This window comes from Varanus komodoensis, unplaced genomic scaffold (assembly GCF_004798865.1).
Source record: "Varanus komodoensis strain SLA01 unplaced genomic scaffold, ASM479886v1 scaffold4, whole genome shotgun sequence".
Lineage (NCBI taxonomy): Eukaryota > Metazoa > Chordata > Lepidosauria > Squamata > Varanidae > Varanus > Varanus komodoensis.
Window position 1 is genome coordinate 51,180,797 of NW_025335941.1, and position 17,634 is coordinate 51,198,430.

Here is a 17,634-nt window from a genome sequence, read left to right on the forward strand (position 1 = left end):
GCAGTCTCAGCCTAATCTACCTCACAAGGTTCTTGCTGGAAGGATAAAGTGGAGGAGGAGAAACTTGCAAGTTTCTCTGGATTCCTTTCAAGAGGAAGAAAGGCAGGATATACATTCATCATCATCAGTCTATCTGCCACACCCATCATTGTTTTAGCCTTCATCTTCTGTTATTTCTGCTCATTGGCTGGCTTGGGCTGATGGGAGTTGTAATCCAAAAGATCTGAAGGACAGTGAGCTTCCAACCCTTCCATTATGCTTACTCAATGAATTAGTCTTTCTTGATCAAAGCCACAGATCACCACAATTCCAAATCAACAATGAAAATGCAACAAAAATGCAAAACAATTTAAAATACAATACAGTTATGAACCATTGTAAAGACAATGCAAAAGTATGATTAAAAATCAGACCATTTTTAAAGTATGATACAGACTGTATACAGTATATATTTAAAATGACACAATTAAAATCAGATTTATCCTACATTGGAACAATAGCAGAATAGTCCTTCGCTATAAATTAATATAGGGCTACAGGATGCTACAAAATGTTAATTTTCTAGCAGCCAGGGCAAATTCCACAACTTGGATCATCATATGTACACTATTGACTGAGGGAACTATACAAATCTGATTGAAGAAAGATTTATTAGAAAAGGAGTTGAGAATAAGGTAGCAATACCTGTTCCTCGGGGACTTGCATTACACTTTGCTAACTCCCAATGGTCAGTTGGACCTTTTTCCTCTTTCCAGAAACCCAGAGCAGCTTATATGGCACTCCTCCTCCCCATAGGTTCTGATTTAGGGGCACTAATGGCAACAAGACTCTAAGACAAGGTCTTTGATGGCTTGTGATGCCTAGTGGCTACTGGCCATTGCAAGCATCCCATGCATGAAAGTCCGTGTAGAAACAAACCCTTTAAAAACTGGAATGTAGTGACTGATGGAGACAGAAGTCTGTACTTTTCCAAGGGCCTCTGAGGGCACTCAAGGAATATGCTTTTTCCTTTGGGTGAAACTGGTGCTTCTTTAAAGAATATAAGAGTACAAGAAGAGCCATGTTAGCTCAGGTCAAGGGTCTATCCAGTCCATCTTTCTGTTCACAGAGGGCCAACCACAAGTTGACAATAACACTACCCTGCTCATGTTCCCCAGCAACTGGTATACAAAGGCATACTTCCCCAGATGCTGGAATATATCTGAAATGGCAAATAGCCATGGGAAGGCAGATCCCCCAGTTAGTTTGATGTTTGACTATAAAGTAAGTACTAGCAAGTCGGAATGATCATGTCTATATGTAACATGAACCCACTTTAGTTAAGTGTTGTAAATGGAACATAACAAGAGAAGAGATTATAGGGAAAAGAGATCACAGGAGAAGAGAACCCTCCTGGGTTGTTCCCACAGTGGCCAACCAGATGCCCATGGGAAGTCCCTGGCAGAACAAGAGGGGCATAAAATCGACCTGCTTGTGTTCCCCAGCAACTCATACTGAGAGGAACAGCCCTGAAACTGGAAGTAATCTATTCAGACATCATGAATAGTAGCCATGGATAGATTCATCCTGCATGAATTTGGAGCTGTACAAATTGGTGGACATGATTGCATATGGCAAATCCAATGATTAAACCATGTGCAGTTTTACCAGTCCTGAATCTCCTATCCATCAGTTTCATGGGTTGGCCCTGCATTCTCATATTATGAGGAAGGGAGAAAAATGTTTCCTGATCTGCTTTCTTTTGCACAGTTCTCGTACTAAGCCTCCCTTTAGTAGCACTGTCTAACCAGCTGCTTCCCTGCTTCCCTGTGCTCCAGTTGTATATTTGCAGATAAACAATTACACAAAGATTATAAGTTTCCAGTCCTTTGTTTTTCTTTCAAAGAACCTTGAGCCTTCACCAACTGTCCCTCAGACTTTGGGAAATAGAGAACAGGAAATTAAGAAAGGGAGCAATTTATCCTCATCATTAATCTGATTAATTCCAACATACCATATGGTGTTCTCAAGGCTGAATCTCCTAACCTAGGTTAGATGAAAGGGCCTAATTCTTAATGATATCCACCCGCTGCCCACATGCAGGTTATTTTATCCATCTGCTGGTGTTCATACAAAATCCTGACAAAGAAAGGGTTATATTTAATTATCAGACTTCTATCCTGAATTTCTTTTTTAAAAAATGAAATATTCCATTAACACAATTTCTTTGCCTTTATTTTTGATAACAAGCATGGCAGGGAGTGGGCAGGCAAAGAGGAGTCCTGAGCTAAAAGCTGGAGGAAAGGGAATCTTGCTAAAATCTCTCATGCAGAATGGGGAGAAAACAGATTCCATGTATTTCTCATCAAGTCTGCAAATTGGCTGCTGCCGCAGCTGCCACTGCTGCCACCACTGCCGCTGCTGCTTCTTTCTTCTTAAATAAAATAATAATATTTTATTTCACCAGTGCAGTGTTTGCAGTGTTAATGGAGCACTTCACAAAGAGGCTTTCAGATCGGAAGAACTTCCTGGAGTATCCAGGTTAACATGTGTTGCTGCACACTCATCAGATGTTCCAAGAAGTGCTAAGGGGACAACAGCCTGCCATTGAAGCATTATTTGTTGCTGCAAGCAGGAAAGGTGCTTTTCTAAAGCTTTTCTAAAGTTCCTAATACTTCTGAAAAGTCTCAGATCAGTATAGCACTATTAAAAATATACCAAATTAAAATGATCATAAATGCCCATATCTATACATCTCTCTTTGGCACACATATTGCTAATAGAGAAAATCATACAGCTAAGGCTGCTTTGCCTGAAAAGGTGAGCTGGTGCAGGGCTGTTCGCAGAGAGCAAGGTAGGTCACAACAAGTTCCTTTGTTGTGATAATCTGGACAAGAAGAGTATTCCCAACTGGATCTTCACAGGACTTTTGATATGAGTAAATGCCATATTTCCATTCTGTTCCTGATGCAACAAGCATCAGTGCTCACCAGCTGACTGGCTACCTAGAATACTATACCAGAAGTTCTGAGAAATCCACTGTAAAAATAATATATCAAATTTAACTGATACATTATATCACTGCAAATTGCTTTTACTTGCCCCCCTTGTCTCTATACCACTCATTACAGGGATGTACCCCAATTGCTTCTCTTAAGTTGCATGTAGCCCTGGAATTGAAAGAGGTCCAAACCCACCTTCCTTGCATGCTCTTCTTTCCTGGATCAGCCACATGGGTAACCCCACCTAGTTAGCAATCATGTACTGAATGTATCATGGAACTGTGTAGCCAGATATGGCTGCGGGAAGCCATGATTTGAGGGCAAGTAAGAGCAATTTGCAGTGATAGTAAGCAAAAGTCCACTTGTGAATAGTTTTACCAGGAAGAAACAGTAAAATTCTAGTGAAAATATCTTCCAAAAGCATTGAGTAGTTCAGCTCAGCCCTAAAAAAAACTATACATACAGTGGTGATTTCTTTGTCAGTAGAAAAAGGCACATTTTCTACTGTAGCTATTTGCAGGGTCGAGCACAGAATTTTCTATTGCTCAGAAAATAGAATGGCATCATCTCATTATACAGCAATACTATGCACAGTTATTCAGACATAGGCCCAATTAAATCTAATAGAACTTGCTTCTAGCTAAATGAGTATGGGATTTCAAGCTTAGGGAATGACCCTAGACTTTGTCTGAGGGACCAAAGAATAGATCAAATTCCCAGCTGTGAGGTCAAAGATAGTGCTCCAAACCTTGGTGCTTAGAACTGGAGCTCTGACCCATCTCCCTAGTCCTCTTGCAGGCATTTTGGGAAAGGGGCATGCTGGGTATTCTCTGAGGTCAGGAGAGTGACTGTGGCAAGAGGGAGAATGGGCCAGGAGAGGCAGGAAGGGCCAGGAGAGGCAGGAAGAGTCTGGAGCAGCCAGGATGCAAGAGTTCAGAGGAATCTTTTTAGAATCCATTGCTCCGGCATCTGTGGAATTCTCCTTGTGCCAGGCCTGGTCCTGCAAAATGAGCCAAGCCAGGAGTTGTGCAACTGGCAACCTTCTCCATCAGGCGTGGCTGCAGGATGTGAAAATGGGAAGCGGTGAGCAGGCACTTTCCTTGGTTGCTACCAAGCTTCTTTCCCACTTGCAGTCGCTGCTGGTGGCAGCGGGTGCAGGAGAATGTGAATGCTGGGTGTGCTCACCAGGAACGTGGATTCTGGGCTACTGCAAAGTGGACCAGAGTCCAGGAAGCCAAATCCGGAGAATCAAGTAGACTTTCCTCCCAGAATGGATTCCTCACCCGTTCTCAGAAGGTGCTCTAATTCCTCTCCAGCCTCCTTCCCTCCCTCTCCAAAGCACCAAGTTAGACTGTCAAAATAGCCCTCTAGCAAAAATGCAGTGTAGGAGGAGCAGAAAGGCAGAAAACAGCTCTGCCACTCTTCCTGCTTTGCCCTGGATGAGCATCTCAGGAGGATTTCTCCCATAATGTAAGTATGTCAACCAAATGTATAGAATTCCACTAAATGTCTTTCATGTTTCTGCTTGAACAGTATATGAATGCCTGGTGCTCCCGGACCTGACATTTTAAAATAGCACAGACATCTATTCTCGATAGACGTGTGAGCTTCTGTGTGTCAGAGGGCACCGCTATTTGCTAAAAATGAAAAGGTATCGTCTGTCAGCATACAATATATTAGCGTGACATATGGGTCATACAAGACTTTCCCAGCCAGGAACAGTTCTGGGAAACTGGATAAATACTGCATGATGTATTTATTCCCTCAAGGCAATCAACCAAATAAGCTGAGGTAGAGATTCTACTGAAATGGCTCTTTTTGTGACTTATGATCAAGATTCTCAGACCAGTTCTAGTGGTTGTAGCTAACAATATCTCCTATGATTGGAGGTTTCCAGATTACATTGTCCCATGGGAAGTGGGTGATGAGGGCAACTCCACTTCCAGAATGCCTGGGGAACTTTAAGGTTAAGTATGCTAATGGCAGAGCATTTTAGACCAGCATGGGGAATCTTTGGCTCAGCTGTGAAATCCATCCAAGAGACAAATATGGATGGCAAGAGGGGACACTTTGCCCATTAACTATCAATTCTTAGGTGACTTCTTGGGTTTTGTGAAGGCTTTCCTCATTCTACAAATACAAAATGCCTCTTCTAAGAATTAGTTTCTGATAGTACAGGCTTTTATATTTTATTTTATATTTCGTTATATTTTTAACAAAACAGACCACACACACACAGAGGCACAAACATTGCACCACATAGTAATGATCAGAGATATATTCAACTGGTCTTGAGTCTAATTTACACACACACACACACACACACACACACACACACACACACGTGTGTGTATACTCATTCATATGCACACAAATATTCAAAGTTCCCATTCCACATCTCTAATATAGGGTGAGATAGGCTGACCAAATTTTGGAATGGGTGCTGGGACAAAGTCATCATTGGTAGGATATTCTCTGATAAGATTCCAGTTTTGTGAGGTCCACTTTCCATTGTGCGGCTGAGGAAAATGATTTGTCTTTCCATCCCTGTAATATGAGCCTCTTAGCCACCGTGAGGGCTTGCATATTCCACTCGTGGTGGCCAAAGGAAAACTTCCAGGAAGTGGGCGTATAATTCAGCAATACATTTACCTCTTTAAACACAAATGACCTATTTCTGAAACTGGTGCTCTGGGGTCCAGAATGTCTGAAAAAGCAGCTTTTGCTGCATAAGGTGCTGTTTCATCTCAGGGGATATTGAGGATGTGGCTACTTCCCAGTGGTGTGGTTGGATGCAGCATTTTTATTCCCCACTCCACTCTTCTCTGAGTGTCTGGATGTCAAGATGTTAAGAGTCTTTTGTAAATATATATTGTTGGCTTGTTTGACCTCACAGACTCTTCCAATAATGTGGGGGACTTTGAGGCAGTCAAAGCTGCTGGGCCATATGGAAAAGAGGACATATGTTTTATTTGAAGTTGTTGTCAGTGTGTGTTTTGGGGGAGTTGTTATGTCCTGTGTAAAAGCTCAACAGAGAAGCAGTCAGGGCTTTAGCATGTTGATATTTTTGGTTTTTGTGACCGCTCTCCTCTTTGATTTTGGCCCTTCCATTTTGGCCTTTGGCCTTGCTCAACACTGGGATGTAGCTTCCAACACCTTCTTTGAAATTTGCATTCAGTCCTTCATCTCCATGAGCTTCTTCACCATGATTTAAAATGCATTATTCTTGCAGTTTCTCAGATATTGACATTATGCTTTTTATTTGCTTCCTAGAGCATCTTTTGAAAGGTATAATGAGATGCAGACTTCTTTTGAGGCTGTTCAGACTACATTGATGATTCCTTTTAAGTGTCAGTTCTTGAAATAAAAGTTACCTTGCACATGAGAAATGTAAAACCACAAAGCTGTGGGTGGGAATTTTGTTTCAACCTGCAAGTTGAAAATGTCCCATCCACAAACTTGGATGTGAACAGCAGTCCATGTTCTAGGAAAATCTTTCCAAATGTGCATTTCCACACTTTAGTGAGTGGGGTGGGAAATGCATCTTCATTTGGACAATGCTAAAAAAACAACAGGTAGCACTGAGTGATGTTTGAGAATTCTTGATGAGGTCAAACAAGGGCTGTGAGTTTCTTCAGAAGTGACTTAAGCTGAAAGAAGTTTGATGCCCCTTGCCTACATTGGCTGACAATGTAGGTAGGATTTGGAAGTGGACTCTTTCCAAGCCTGACCTAAAGATTCCAAAGATTGAAATTTGCACCGTATTTGTCCAAACGGACACCTTGTGTTCTGCCAGTAAGGCAAAGATGTCACCTTTTATGCATACATGGGTGTTGTGCAAAATATTATTTCTTTTTACATGCTACTGCTAGTCTTTCCTCAGATTTCTTCCCATAGAAATTGCCATTTTAGGGAGAACATTATCATACTGCTCAGTAATTGCTCCCCACTATAACGCCATTGGGATGCAGGTGGCACAGTGGTTTAAACCGCTGTGCTGCTGGGCTGGTAGATTGAAAGGTCGCCAGTTCGAATCTGCACAAGGGGGTGAGTTCCCATTGCTCCATCCCAGCTCCTGCCAACCTTGCAGTTCGAAAGCATGCAAATGCAAGTAGATAAAAAGGTACCACTTCGGTGGGCAGGTAACAGCGTTCCGTGCACTTTGGTGTTTAGTCATGCCGGCCACATGACCACGGAGACTGTCTGCGGACAAACGCTGGCTCCCTCGGCTAGGAAACGGAGATGAGCACCGCCCCCTAGAGTCAGGCATGACTGGACTTAACGTCAAGGGGAAACCTTTACCTTTATCTTTTTATAATGCCATTGCATCTACAAGACATGAAGACCTTCCAAAATTGAGCATCTTGTTATGGCTTTCCTTTCTTGATATTAACCAGTTTTGCACAGTAATAGAACTAAATGCTGTTTCACTTAGGTTCATTCATTTTCATGGCATAGGCTAATCTTGTTAAGAAACAAGCAATGCTTATTTCAAGACTTGAGGAATTAAAAAGTTTTGTACAACTTATGCAGAACTTCTAAATTCTAGGAGATTGTGGAACATACAGACAAAGAGGTTGGGATACAGATGGTCTTTCAATATTTGTTTTCAAAGTAATATATTGATTAATTTAAAAGCACAGCATCCATTAATTAAGTTAATAACAACTAATGATTACCTGATTAATAATTAAAATGCAATCCCATTATTAGAAACATAGAAACAAATCAAGTCAGAAGGGGTCTCCTGGGCCATCTAGTCTGACCCCTGGCTCCAGACGGCTCTAATCATGACATGCCCAACATGTACATGTCTAGCCTATCCTTGAACACCCTTATTGTTGTCATTGTTGTCATCATTGTCGTCATCATCATCATCATCTTGTACTTATATGCTGTCTTTTTACCTCCTGTGAGGAACCTGCAGCTTACATGACTTCTTTTTATCTTCACAACAACCCTGTGAGGCAGGTTGGGATGAAAGTCTCTGGCCCAAAACCACCTTGTGAGCTTCCTGGCTGAGCAAAGATTAGAACCCAGATTTCCAGATCCTTGGTCCAATGTTTTCATTACACCACACTGAACGGCCTGTGGCTCTGAAGCCATGCTCAGCAAGTCTGAAATTGGGCTGGAATATTCCTGCCTGGGATACTGGAAAGTCAGTATCCATGCCTTTCTGTGCCAACAATGCCAGGTTATCCAGCAGGCTATTGCCTGCAAGCATGGAAGCTCCACTTGTGACACAGCTGGAAAAGGATTGTAAAAAGACCGGCTTACCTGGACACCTGTAGTGTCTGTTCAGAGCCCTTGTCGCTGTTACTCCTCAGTCATGACTCCCTTATCCCATTGACTTTAAGGGGCCTGTTCGAAGCATGACTAAGCCTGGATCTAACCCAATGATTGTAAATAACTGAAGACAAAATGATCCTCAGTTAATCACATCTGAAATATGTTTGGGTGAGGGAAGGGGGTTGGAGGCCAAAAGAGGCGATTAAAATTCCTCTTAGTGATTATAAGCGGTACTGCTTCTTAACATGCTGATTAAATAACTTCTCTATTGATAAATTACTTCTGACACTTGTAATTAAAACAGAAGATTCAGTCATTAGATGTAATCAATGAGAATGTGCACCTATAAAAAAGAAACAAAGAATTAAATCGCATAGCACTTTGGGTATTATACCAGCCAAGCCTTTTCACTTCTGCTCTTGACACTTGGTTTCATTAAGAACTGCTCAGATATGGTGATATAATACCAGTCATAATTTAGCTTAATTGTGTACGAAGTTTGAGGGACTCAGTGAAATAGAAACAAGAAGTTTGCCCCTTTAGGATAAAAAATCAAACAAGAATACTTGTCACTGTTACCATATAACCCACTGTATACAAATATATACAACAGAATATGGTGAGCCATTGATTATATAGCTGAACCTAAGCTGATACTAAATCAGCTTTCCCCTTGTTCCACGTGGAGCTATCGCCCAGCTAGAGTCCAGGAGAAGGGCCTTCAGTGTGGTGGCCCCATTTCTATGGACTTCCCTGCCTTGAAATTCCATGAAAATTGGGCTCTGCTGTTTTCAATATCCAATGAAGAAAATCTTATTTGGGAAGCCTTTTCTGACTGATCAGCCATGGTCTTAATTTTTTGTCCCTTTACTTTTAATATGCGGTTTTTTTCCTTCTATTTCTTTTAACCTGATCCTGTTTGCTGTTCTGGAATCTGATCGGTGTAGAGTGGCATAAAAATACTGTAGATAAATAATTAAGTCCACAGAACGACTCCTCTGACTTGGCCCATTTCCAGCCATTGGCCTAGAGCAGGCAGGAAGCTTTCTGAGCTCAAAAAAGCCAGGCTGTCCATCCCTCCTTTTAATAAACGGGCAATTTCAAATTTGCATCCATACCAGTGCTGTTTCTGTCCCTTTTTAAACCTCTACATACTAGAGTTTGAATGAAGCTCTGCGGAATTCATGGATGTCCTTGCAGGCTGGTCCCATTTCAGAAACTGAGTCAAGCTGAGGAATCGAAGGTTTCACAACTGGTCACTTCCGTTTGAGTCCCATGCAACTCAAACACACACACTGCTCCGTGAGATGTGGAAGAGGAATGCCGCCTGCACAGCATTCACACAGGGCTGCATTCTGGGAATTCTGACTCGGGGCTCCATCCAGTTGGGCTGGACTTCAGGGACCTGAGCCCAGCAAATCCCATGGATTCCCCCCTCCAGAATGGATTTTTCCACAGATCCCTATTAGAGACCTGTCACCAAAGTGTTCGTTTAGAAGAGATGAAATCCATCCCTGTTTTCATTTCCATCAGTCCTATCCCATTCACGGCACACATTCCTTCCTACCTAAGGCACAAGGATGGGGAACTGGGGGCCTGTGGACAGAACCTGACCCATGCTGGGGAATTAGAATTGGTGGCATTGTTGCCAGTCTTTTTGCCACTCCTCCCCACTTTTTATTAAGGCACAATAGCAGCATCCCCCATGTAGCTTCCCGGGCAGCTGCACCACAGCCAGGCTCAGCAACTCAGAAAGGAGATGGAGTGGGGGTTGAAGAGATGGAAGGGAGTGTACTCACCAGGGAATCAGGCAGGCAATGCTCTTGCTTCCAGGGAAACAAAATTCAGCTTAAAGTGCCTGCAGGTACAAACAGCAGCATCTTCTGCATCACCAGTTTAACCCCCTAAGTATCTTCAAGGATGGGTGCTGCTTAGCACAAGAGGGGCCATTAGGTGACTGGACTGGGCACAGCCTGTTGTTCGGTCACTCTAGGTACCTTGTGGGGCCAGAAGCCCTGTGTGACACACGCCCTATTACCTTCCTTTCTCTTTGCATTCTCGGCTTCTAAGGATGCTTCCAGACAGAAGACTCTGGGTGCCAACAATCGAAAGACATTGTGCAGCTATTCTTTTTTTCCCCCCTTGCTGCAGATAGTCCATGAAGACCATGAAGATATTCGATGATGGAGTGGTGGGAAGATACTAGAGAGTCATGTATGAAAGCTATTGCAAAGGACAGCATACAAATGTCTGAAATAAATAAATAAATATTGTCTGTTCATAAAATGAGATAAGGCAACGTCACCATAAAAACCTACTCTGGAATTCTATTAAAACAGTAGAATTTGTTGTTCTATTGTTCTTTAAATTCTATTAAAACAGCCTCCCTGTTCCCCTACTTCATTTCAGCAGGATTTTATTTCCTTGCTCTTCTTTGGTCTTGCATGAATGGTTTCCCACCTAGCCAAACAAACCAGCCAACCTTCTACTTCTCTAGCTGCAGCACTGATACTTAATCTTTTATGGCCAGCTCTTCCCCTTCAGCAGTTGGAATGTTCATGGACACTCCAAAACTTCACATTCATTCCTCCAGTGGCAGAAGAAGAAGACTCCAGAATTATGGCAGGTTACAGTAGGGTGGAGCTGAAAAGGATCTTCTAATGCTATAATCTCATTTACAGGCTGCAACACTGTTCTGTTCAGGCGTGTCCAACTATAAGCAACCAAATCTCGCCATACTTTTTAATCCAGTGCCACCTCTTTCAGCTGAACTATGCTCTGGCCCGCATCCTCTTTGATGGAGTCTAACCACCTGGCTCTTTGGCGACCTGGTCTTCTCTTGCCGCTGAGCATTCCAAGCAGTATATCTTTTTGTAATGAGCTTGATTGCACGACATGGCCAAAATAAGTGAGTCGCAGCTTTGTTATCTTGCCAGCCAGGAACGCATCTGGTTTAATATGCTCCAGCACTTCCTTCTTCATCACCCCCGCTGCACATGGAACGTGTGCCAACACCACAGCTCAAATGAATCGATTTTCCTCTTGTCTAACTTTTTCGTTGTCCAACTTTCTCAACCGTAGTTTGATATAGGAAAAACGATCACTTGGACCAACCTGCACTCGGTTACCAAGCTGATGTTCTTGTTTTTCCACTAGACCTTCCTTTTTGACAATGCTTTGAACTACTCTACAAATACTATCTATTTGTAGAGTTGTCACAGTCCTTTATTTTGGTCTTCTCAAATAGTGGGTTATTCCTATAGCCCAAGACAATAGTGAAGATTCAGAAAGGTATCATGTCTCTCCTGGTCCTGTACTGAAAAATTTGCAAAAGTTACCAAGTACCACATATTCAAGCTATATCAAGTATTCCCCACCCCCAGGGGGTAGGTAGCATTCTGCACCAAATTGTTTCATGGTCATTAATTTGCAGGGGATAATGTCTTACGTTAGGAACTCTGTAAGCAAGGATGAACACTGTTTTCATTGTGAGTCAGGCCTTTGTAATGCAAAGGATAGGGATGAGGATCCGAAATTGCTTATCTGCAGCAGATGGTTGCGACAGATGCCTGAATAGGGACTGTGTTTAAATTTGGCAAAACAGCGTCTAAAACGTAGGTTTGTTAAAACGTAAAATGTGACTCAGTAAAGCTGAAAATATGTTATATTTACAACACAGTGTCAGCAGAGGAGATAATTTTGGATGCCAGATTATGCTTCATAGTGAATAATTGTATACACATATACCATAATGTATGTGCTTATGAAAATGTACTCTTAAAACAAAACAAAAAAATCATGTCTGAGCAAAGGAAATAAATTCCATATTACTATACTCTGGGTCTGTTCCAGTCATTCTGAGCTCACTTTGTCCTAGTTTTGATAAACACTTTGAATGACACCACTCCACATTTTTCAAACAGCTGGGTGTGAAAACCATCGGGGAAGTAGAACATTCATCATGACGAGAAACACAAACATACACAACTGCAGAATAGTTACGGAAAAACCCATACTTTGCCCCTAGGGAGAGTGTGCATCTGTGTGTGTCTGACTTATTGATTACCAGAATCAGCTTCCTGCAGGAACTCAAGAAGGGGAAAAAGGGGGTTGACCTATACATCTACTGCATGTTTCCCTCCAGCTCACTCTTCCTGCAATTTGGCTCACATGTGGCAGAATCATGATGAAGTAAAGTGGATTGGACACCCTGAAACTGAAAGTGGCAAAGTGCTATTTAAAAAGAAAGGATCTTTTTACAGAATTAAAGTCATGAGACATGTCAGGGAGTCTTGCATGGTCCGTGACGATTGTAAATACAATAAATCAAAACATGGTAAACATAATATGCAAAAAGGTCACACAGTCATATAAGAAGCATAAAACAGTCAGCAGGATTAAAACTGAATACGAAAATGAGACTTAAAAGTGGAGAATGAATTGCTTAGGAAAGGGTATTCCCCAGGTGAGCGGCAACCACCTCAGACCTTCTTTATGGTAGCTGCTCACCTCCTCACATATGGCAACAATGCCTATAGAAAATCATTCACTAAAGATCTTAGCATATGGGCTGGTACATCTGGATAAATTACTCTTAGGGTACTCTGTGACTTCCTTTACAGAGGACAATCCTCTAATCTGGGGAGCTGAAAAGGGCAGTCTGCTGTTCAAAGAGGTCTTCTATATAATGAGCTTTCTAGTTTAAGCCTGGATCAAAGTCAAGGAACCCAGAGACAGTTGCAATGTAGTTTGTATTATAGTTATTATTTCTAAATTTTTACCTAGACATATACATTTGCAAATACAACTGATATGCAAATTCATGTCCTCCTTTGTCTTTTCCATTTTCTGGGAATGCATAAGTGGTCAGTTTAAATACTGTGGCAAGGAAGGGCTTTTAAGGTCAAAACAGAACTTTGATTTGGGCCCAAAACCAGATTGCCCCAGCTGATAATGAGTAGATATCCAATGATGGTGACCTAGTGCATGTGCTGGTTCTCTAATGCTTTTACATAATTACTTGAATATTTCATATCCCACCTTTTCAGTTACTTATTTATATAGTCATTAAACTGCCATACTTTCTCCAAGCAATTCCTCCAACATACATACTTATTGGAGTAAAGTCAAAACACTTAATAAGATTAAAAGAACAATAAAACGACAATGACTGATTATACAGTTTAGAATTCCATAGGAAAAGCAACAACAGCAACCTGCATCAGTATTAAAATCATTAAAACTTCAGAGTCAACGTATTATAGCAAAGATAATAAATAGGTCTGCCTGCACAGAAATTGGTTATATCTGGTAACAGAATGTAAAAGGGAAGAGAACAAGCAAACCTCCCATGGAGAGAATTCCACAACTGGGGGCAGATACAGGAAAGGAGTCTGGAGCCTTTGCAGAGAACACATTCAGTTCCCATGAAGAGTTGGTAGACCTCTTCAGCCTACTGTCAGGAACGTACAAACGGGAAGGGCAAGCATTGTGGATTAAATCCAGTGTTAGTCTAACTTCAGCTCCATACACCTCAGTGGGTCTCTAAGTATGGCTAACACCAGATACAATCAAATGCAATGGTTCAGTGGTAAATTTTGATGTGTTGGGGCTTATCATGATGGTCTTGATAGCCATATCCCCAAGGAGGAGCCCAAACTGCAGGCAGTGGTGTGGATTCATATCAACAAAGCAGTTCTAGCTCTTCCCAGTTCCACCAGGAACAAGTGGGCCTTAATTGGCCATTCAGGACCAAGTCACTGTAAATTATGCTGCAGTATGACAGGGATGGACTGCAGGTGGCGCAGTGGTTTAAACTGCTGTGCTGCTGGGCCGGTTGATCGAAAGGTCGCCAGTTTGAATCTGCACAACGGGGTGAGTTCCCGATGCTCTGTTCCAGCTCCTGCCAACCTTGCAGTTAGAAAGCATGCAAATGCAAGTATTTATTTTATTTTATTTATTTAAAGTTTTTATATGCCGTCCCCATTGCTACACAGCCTTGGGATGGCTCACAACACAAATAAATAAAACAAATAAAATCACAATTACAATTAAAACTTGGAAACACACTGGCTGCATAATTAAAACTATAAATATTAAAGATTATTAAAATACTGTTTCAATAAAAAGGTCTTGGCCTGGCGCCAAAAACAAATAACGATGGCGCCAGGCGGACTTCTCTGGGGAGCGCATTCCACAGATGGGGCGCTACCGCAGAGAAGGGCCTCCTCCAGGTACTTTGCTTCCTGATATCTCTTACGGAAGGCTCCCGGAGGAGATAAAATGGTACCACTTCAGTGGGCAGGTAACAGCGTTCCGTGCACTTTGGTGTTTAGTCATGCCAGCCACATGACCACGGAGACTGTCTGCAGACAAACGCTGGCTCCCTCGGCTAGGAAACAGAGATGAGCACCGCCTCCTAGAGTCAGGCATGACTGGACTTAATGTCAAGGGGAAACCTTTACCTTTAACCTTTTATGACAGGGATAGCACACAACTATATACTGTTTCTGAGAACATTTATTCCCCTTGCCTACTATTGTGAGGATTACAACTAAGCTGAGAGAAAAGCAGGGTGGCAGTTGATATACAATCTCCACGAATGAAATATTGTTGGTACTATGTCCCTGCTAGCCCTCACCAGAATACACCATTGACTCATGGAGCTGGTTCAGACAATACAAGAACCAATGCTCAGCTGTTTCATATGTGTTGAAACCTGAGTTCTTGTGTTATATGAATCCAACTGACCATGGTGGATAATCTTCAGTTCACAACCTAACAACAAACCATGTTGTTTAACCATGTTCTCTTCATTGTTTGCTTGTGGTTAAAACACCATGGCTTGTTTTCATGACTGTATTCAGATAACAGGGTGCACACATTTCAGCAACCCATAGTTGAACAGCACCCCACAGTCAACCATTGTGTGGAAGTTATCATGTTGTCTAAACCAACTCAAGGATTTCCTAATTTGTGTCCCCAGATGTGGTTAGAATACAGCTTCTGTTAGCCCTGACATTGGACTATGTCAGTTGGAGGCATGTGTTACAGCACAATAACACTGAGGACTGAAGGTTGGGTGCCATTGTACCCAGAGCGTATGCACTTCTTGAGGCTGGCTGTTACTATGTACAAAGGAGAATAACGATGAAGATACCACTTCACAAGAAAGAAAGAAAGAAAGAAAGAAAGAAAGAAAGAAAGAAAGAAAGAAAGAAAGAAAGAAAGAAAGAGAGACAGACAAGAGGTCAATTGGTCTTCTCTACAAAGAACCCAAACAGGTTTCAGAGGAGCCTCAAGGTTTATTTCTAAAGCTTCCTAGAACACATGCTAGTGACAAGGACTGGTCTGCATCAAAATGCTTCATTTCTCAGCTGTTGTTTTCCTAACATTCATGTTGTTTGTCTGCTTGCTTTTTCCACTGCTGCAGACAAAAGGAGAGTAAGGCTTGTGTTGGCTTGGATAATACTGCCCCACTCTGGGTAGATGAGCAAAAGCTGAATGGGAAAGAAGCCATCTGGATATATACTTATGTCTGAACACTGATCTTGGGAGAGCTGCTTGCCCTGCCCTTTTGACATAATTCACATTCTGCAAACTTCCCAGGGTTTGTGCATGTTGTTTAAAGCTGGACTGATAGCAAACTCCTGCTTCTGAATTCTAAAGAGATGGGGAAAATGTTGTTTGGTGACTTTCAGAGAAATATTTGAAAGGCTGGTAGGGATGCAACATGCCTTTCATGGCAGAATCCTGTTCCGGTGCGAAACTTGGTTAGGAAAATGTGTGAAGGAAAGCCTGTGAACAAAGCAGTGCTTCCATATTTCCCCACAGCATGAGGGGGCCTTTAGTCACCGGCAGGCAGCCCTTCCTGCTTCTCAGGAATAGCACTGAGTCAATCTGGCCATCTAGCAGCAGAAGGACAGTTCCAAGAGCTCATTTTTGCCTCCTTACCAGAAAGAACCTTGAGCTCCAACTGCCTGTAGCCCTGGGACTACCCCAGCCACCAGCCTCTGGAACAAGACCTGACCCAAGTGAGAACTTCTGCAAGGCATGGTTGAAGTGCATTGAAATGTTCTGGCCTTGAAAAGCTGATCCTCCCTCCCCTTGTGTGCTTTGCTGTTTTAGTTTAGCAATGGTTCTCTCCCTCTCCCTCTCCCTTTCCCTCTGCCTCTTCCTCTCTCTCTTTTCATGGATGTGAGCTAACCTGGGACACAATAATGCTCTGAGAATTGGAGTAATAACACAGTTAATAAATATACCACAAACTATTGCCTGGATGGAAGAGCAAAGGGGAAGAGCCCCATCCCACCCCTACATAGCATTGATCAGGGGGTTCTTGTGACGAACAAGGAAGCAATGCATCCTGGGAATGGCATGCCACAGAATCCCTTCCCATGCAATAAGGAGACTGGGTTGCACCAAGCACACAACACCCTGACACACAATATCTCAGAGAGGCTGAGATACTTACGGGATTCTGTGCACCACAGCAGAGCCTAGATACTCCTTTCCCTGCTTCCTGGAACACCTGCTCACCTCTGGCTTTGATGGCAGTCTTTCAATCTCAGTGCTGTATCCAACACAGAAAGAACTGGGCTGGCTAAGGAGGGTAGTGGGAGTCCTGGATCTGAACTTGCAGTGAACTTCCCAGTTTGGAGCTAGGACTTTGACCTCTCCTGTGACTGTCCAGATTCTGTCTTTACTCTGTACCTTTACTTGCACAGTAAACTACAAAGCAGTAACTCAGTATTAGAACTCTAGCTTTTGAAAAAGATGCTTGACAGAGAAGTAGCCTCAGAGAATTGCAGCAAGGTGCAGATAATGCTGAAATCTCCTCCATGTCTTCCTGGCAAACCTGGCTGTCCATTACTGGACCCCTGAACAGAAGAGAAGAAATATTCTCAGGTGCTGAAAAGCTTTATGCTGCCCAATGCATTTCAGAAATTTCTTTCTCAGGGCTTGCAGCTAAAATTCCACCATAAAACACTGTTAACCTTTTTAAAGAAATGAAACATATATGAAAGGTTGTAATTATTAATATTTGAATCCACTGAATCCACAGTGTGCAACATTTATAAAATATAACTATTAAATAAATAGATATTAAAACTATTATTTCATATCATTAATATTTTTTCATCCACCTACTGTTATGAAGAAACATGCTGAAATGTTAACTTAGAAAATGTTGCCATTAGCTGGGCTGCTTTCAAAAACATTTGTGGTAAATGTAATACATCACTGCAACCCATTATTAATGGCTGAAAACACTCCTAACATCAATAAACATGTCCTCTTCTGTTTTGGGACACATAAGTGCCTTCCCCTCTTGTTTTTCCTGTCTCCATTAGAGGAGACAGAA